The following is a 6,156-nucleotide window of genomic DNA, read 5'->3' as shown; positions in this document are numbered from 1 at the left end:
TATGGTGCCCACGTGAATGCACAGCTGAGCGGAGCTTCTCCAGCTTCCGTCGTCCTCCCTCCGCTTATTATTGTCCGAGCAGTGTCACCTTCACCTTCGTCACCTTCTCAGGCTTCATCCACAAACACTGTGGACCAAGTGCACCATCTCAGAAAGTGCAACTTCTGCTTTGCCGGTGAGCGAAGGGAAGTTTACTTTGAAAAAATGCGAGGAAAAGATGAATTAACCTGATTAGGACGTGTTAATAGCCTAGTTCAGATTTGGTGACATGCCTTTAGTTATTATCAATTCCAGGTGTTTTACAGTTGTTACAGTTGTTTCACCTGGAGATGACGTAGCCTACACACCCACAGACAGGTGATGAACCGGACTACAGCGGCGAGAGATTTATGACGTTACGTAATTCAATAATCAATATTAACGAGGGCTGTCTGTTTACAGAATCAACATCTAGCTTATTCCTAAAGTTTGTGATGTGTGGAGCGGTCGAGCCCTACCTGCTGACAGATGTGCAGCTGACAGCTATGACATCACTAAACCTGAGCCACCAGCTGATCCTCCCTCGCGCACGTCCTGAGGACGGGACAAAGTCTCCTGGATATTAGTTTTTCTTTTCCTTTATTCATTTCTAACTGGCTCGTTTTGATTTTCTGCTTGATCCATGATGGTAAATTTACCTACAGAAAAACTAAATGCATGGTAAAAGTAACATTACTAATATTTTAGAGATCTCAAATTCACAAATGGTGTTTTCTATTATTAAAATTCTGATTAAAAATTGGGTCAGGTCGGACTACGGGATTCTTTTATTTACCTATTTTTTTATTTTTGCCGTGGTCCAGCCGAGAGACTGCTCGTGAGTCCGGCTGCATCAGGTCCAGGCTTCAACACCTGGATCGGACCGGGTCGAGTCTTTGAAAACCTATCAGTTGATAGACACTGCTCAAACGGGCTTTAAGAGGTGTTCACAACATTTTATTTGCTCAAACATGCAGCCCTTTTTTTTTTTTTTTTTGGAAGTTACGGTAGGCATGATGGTCTGGGAAACGCTGGCAGGGGGGGGGGATTACACATTATGCTGGTATTACACATCACGGCCGGACGCTACAATATGACTATTGCACCGACCGACAGTGAGTGTGTAAATCTATGCCCCGTAACAACCCAAACTCCATGGCCCCCCCACCTCTAAAATGAATCTGGCGCCGCTGTTTTGAAACCTTGACTTTTTCATACCCTGGTATACCTTGAAACCGGTTATCGGGCCATGCCTACTCTGGAGTTCACTCTGCTAAAGGAATGCGGACATCTGTGGACCAGGTGATCTCTGAATGTGTCTGAGTGAACAGAGTTTCAATCCGTCCTGAATGTGTCTTGGTTGTGTTTACAGTGTAAAGTGCTTTGAGTGGTCGTAGAAACCAGAAAAGTGCTATATAAGTTCAAGTCCATTTACCGTTTTACCATTTATCTGAACATAAACAGTGCATGTGAAATGAAGCGACAGCAGCGAGTCACAGTGAACGTTCCTTTTATTAAGACATGTTTACCAGGGCTCGGTTGGTTTCTTTTGTCTCATCAATGTTACAGACATTCAGAAGAAACATTCTCCACGGCGATGTGCAAAAACAGCGTATGAAAAGAAAAGCAGGTACATTCTCATTTACTGTTGGCTTCCAACGCGACTGCATGGCTTCATTTTATATTTTCCTTTTTTTTCTCTCTTTTATTTTTTAACTGTTCCAAAAACACTAACGACAACAAGCTTGGTTAATTGCATTGATTCTTAGCACTCAAAAGAAGAAAGAACAAAAAAGATGTTGCAGTTTACACCACTACAGGTAAAAGGCTGGGACCGTCATTTTTTTAAAACCCTCTGTGGGCCAATTATATTAGCTACTGTCCACACAGGGCTCATACCCAGCCCACACCTGTGTTCACTCACTAACTGCACCTCGTATGAATGTGAATTCACACCTGCACTCTGACTAGGGCAAACTGAGCCGAAAAATCTGTTTATTATTTTATTTCATTTTATTTATTTATTTAATTCTTCCAAAGAAAGACCTCAACATATCTTCCACTCATGTGACCATTATCTTCTGGGAAATGCAGAATAACACTGTTTTACTACAGTAGGCATTGTATGGTAATTGCAGGTGAAAACCATTGACTGTAAATAAAGATGGAAGAGCAGTTTGGAAGCTCAGAGTGAGATGCTCCACCGTCGCCATCTTGGCACAACTCCCGGCTAAAATTACGTAAGCGACGCAACTGATCCCAAATGTTAAACATATTGTGTGAATATATCTGTTGTTACTGAGGCTTGTTTTGTCGTAAAGGAAGAAATGATCTGGAGAGACCAAAGCTGTTTCTGCACCACCAGGCTGTAAACATGTTTATTTCTGCTGTAAAGTTAAAGGACATTTTAACATGGGAGTCTATGGAGACTGACTCACTGTCGGAGACTGACTCTAATGGTCAGGAGAGGAACTGCAGCTTCTGGTTCTTCAGTTTTAGATTTTCTTATGACATCCAGGTTACATATAATTGTTGTTTTATGATTCAGTGCACAGCTGTACTTATTTACGTCAGTATAAAAGTCCTAAAAACGACTATTATATAAATATTTAAAAGATAACTTACGTGTAACATAGCTGTGTAAAGGTTAGGGTAAACATAAACGTAAAGAAAAATAATTGGCAACATGAGAAATCATTTACGATCCTTTTTTTTCTTACTTTAGTAGGAGCCATGAGTCTGTTAGCCTAGCTTAGCGTAAAGAGTGGAAGCTAATGCTATAGCGTGGCTCGGTCTTACATTTGAAAACAAAATTAACAGCAGCACTTTTCACATTGTGCATCATGTAAACAAAAATGTGCGTAAACAGTAACAGCAGCTTTGTTGTGACATCACAAATCCCCGATATAAACCTGTGGTGTGTTCTTATTATATTTAAAGCAGTGACTCAACAGCCAACTTTAAGTTTCCCTTTTATTTAAATTAATTTTTTGACATTCTGGGAAACATGTTTATTCACTTTCTTGCCAAGATTATCATGATACTATTTCTCATACTTCTACATGAACGTGGATCTAGCTGTTGGTTAGTTGAGCTTAGCAAAAAGACTGGTTCACTTTCCTCTAAGTGTTGTTATTTGTCAATTTAAATGTTGTGTAGTGGTTTGACCTGCAAATTATCCAGTAAAAGTCTCAAGAGTACTGAAGAACAAAAATAAAACTATATTAAGCTTTGAATTGACCCTTGAAGTTTACTGTGTTGTGCACCTGGAACGTTTTGGCACAAAAAATGAAACATAGACATTTGCAGGGTTTTCCTCCGAGTCCGACCACTAACTTTTTAGACCTTCATGTTGGGGAAGAACTGGTCCCAGATCAGTGTGATCTCTCTCTCTCTCTCTCACACACACAGAGGTCATTTAATGTGATGGGCACACAAGCAGAAATCTGCTTATTCATACAGATGCAACATTCGTCTTCCACTTTCTAGGAGTGTGAAACACAGTGATGTGGTCAGAAAACTGTTCAGAACAACCACAACTTCATTAACAAGGTACAATCTGTTTCTTTTTTCTATACTCACTTATGGTAGTTCTAGTTTGGGGAACTTAAATGAACATTTTTAATGTGCGAGGACAAGTAAGAAGTGAAAGTGCACACAGTATTGCTTCTGAATGGCAGAGACACCGTGTTCTTGTCTTTTTTTTTTCCCCTTCTGGTTTTGTTCATCTCGTGTTCACAAGAACACGTTCGGCCCACAATTGTGTTAGTGTGAGGAAACGCCTTCACATCGTCTGAGCGGATTATCGCAGCAGGAGTAGATCGCCTCCCACCTGAGCCCGGCACGTTCCCGGGAGAAGAAACTGATGATGCAAAGAGGTGAGGCGGTGAATCAGCAGCAGAGGTGAAGAAGAGTCTTTGTTCTGCAAGTCACAAGTCTCTGGCGCTAAAAGTCGATTCCAAACTGAACTTATTTGAGTCTCAAGTCGTCAACAAAGTCACTGCAGGTCACATGGTCCTTTTCCCCCCTCGTAGTCATCGTCATGGTGTCAGTTGGAGTTGTCACAGTCGAAAAACAGTTGAGGAATGAGTGACATAATTCTTGATATTCGGACTGGTACGACACCGTTCACGACCCACTTCACAAATATCACCGACGTGATAAAACGGCTGTGACAGCTGGACATTTAAAGAATTTAAGACCGGTGAAGAAAACAACACATGAAGAACCTTGTCTGCTACAAATCTGAGAGTGTATGAAGTGTCTTGAAGAGAAATAATGTCAGTAACAGTTGTTAACACCAGTCCAGTTTAGTACCGATTCCACTGTTTATCAGCAGAAGGTCCAGCTCCAAATATATCAAATTAGTAACAATAACAGATCAAATCATCATTCAAATCATTCATCAGTCATAATAATATAATTTATGATTATTCATCATATAGTAAATATATCTGAATATGTAATAAACTTATATCCTCTCATATTTCTTTACATATTCTATTTTTTTTCTTATGCATGTACATTGTTTTATATTCTATGCATATATATATATATATTTAAATATAAACTGTATATCCTCTCTATTTACTTTGCTGAGCCAACAGCTCTAGCTCCACCACATTTCCCCCCATACAGAAAATAAAGAGTATCTAACCATCATATATAGACAACCGTCATATTAACTCCAGACTTATTTTTCTTATACTTCTGTGATTATTATAGTTGTATGTCTCTTGTTTACATTTTCTCAGTATGTAACATCTATATATCGATGTGATGATGTGATGATATGTGTTTGTGACGAACTGACGAGCTTCAACTTTTTCATTCCTCAGCTGTCACATCTGTCCGTCTTCTATTCACTCACTTAAACAGCGACTCTGAAGTGTAACAGACACCAAGCAGCTGCTTTTATTTGGAGTTTTTGTTTTTTTGATGATAATGTGCTGTTCATCTGTTTGACAGTGTGACGATATGTGTGTGTGATGAGCTGTCGTCGTATTACAAACGCTGTCTTCTTCAACTTTTAATTCTTCAACTGTCAAAGATGTCAGATGTGTCCGTCTTCTTTTCATTTGTTTACTTTCTTGATAAAAAATGAGCTAAGCAGACGCCAAAGAGCTGCTGCCGATGAGAAGACGTAGTTTTAAACAAGAAAGTTATTTACTGGTTTATCATTGCACAGTGTTGGTTTTCTTGGGCCAGAATCAATTTGAGTATGGTTCATCGACTTTGTAACAAAACATCCCAGCATTATAAAGGAGATGTACTGTACACAGGATGTGGTGGCTGTTTGTGACTGTACGAAAGGGCCGTAGGTCAGTGTTAATTACTCTGGGCGCGTGACGGTGATCAGAGGCAGTTGCGCGTTACAGTTACGCGCGGCGCATCGGGAGCGAGCCTGAAGACGGCAGAAAGTGCAGAGTGGAGAGAGAGAGCGCGGAGGCTGCCAGTCAGAAGCTGCCAGAGACTAATTAGTTCACCATAATTGTGTGCGTGCGTCCGTGAGACCTGTAAGTCGTTTTATTTATGTTTCACTATTCTTTTATTTTCAGAAGTTGATAATTATAGCCACCTAGCTTGGAGCTGATTGCTAATATAAAACATGTGGCTGTTAATTGGTTAGCTAGGAGTGGATGTGTAGCTACGTATTTTCCTGTATTAAGTTAGCAAGTGCACTGTTAATGCTAATTAGCTACACTGCATATACAGAAAGGTGTATGTTATTACAAATATTAAAGGTGCATTATATCAATATATTTTGTGTATGTAATGTGGGCCAGATAATATGTTTCTTCCTTCTTTTCTGGACAGAACCACTCACACAAAGTTATGCCCATGTTCTGTACTGTTGCTTGAACGTAATTAAACAGTCAAACTAAGGTGAGTTGTCAGCATCTGTGTTCTGACCGACACACCTGGGGCGAAGTTGGGGATCAGGATCAGCAAACTAACCATTTATACAGTCCTTTATTATCCCTCACTAACAGTGACAGTGTTGAACGCAGCCTTGAGTGGATGAGTGCTTTAGCTACAGTGGTAAGATGCTGCTGAATCTGGGACGGTGGTAATTTAATACCACCTGATAGTCTTGTCTTTGTTTCTTGTCAAAATTTTCTGCAGGGAAAAAAAATT

This window comes from Trachurus trachurus (assembly GCF_905171665.1).
Source record: "Trachurus trachurus genome assembly, chromosome: 10".
In the NCBI taxonomy this organism is placed as follows: domain Eukaryota; kingdom Metazoa; phylum Chordata; class Actinopteri; order Carangiformes; family Carangidae; genus Trachurus; species Trachurus trachurus.
This window is presented reverse-complemented; position numbering follows the sequence as displayed.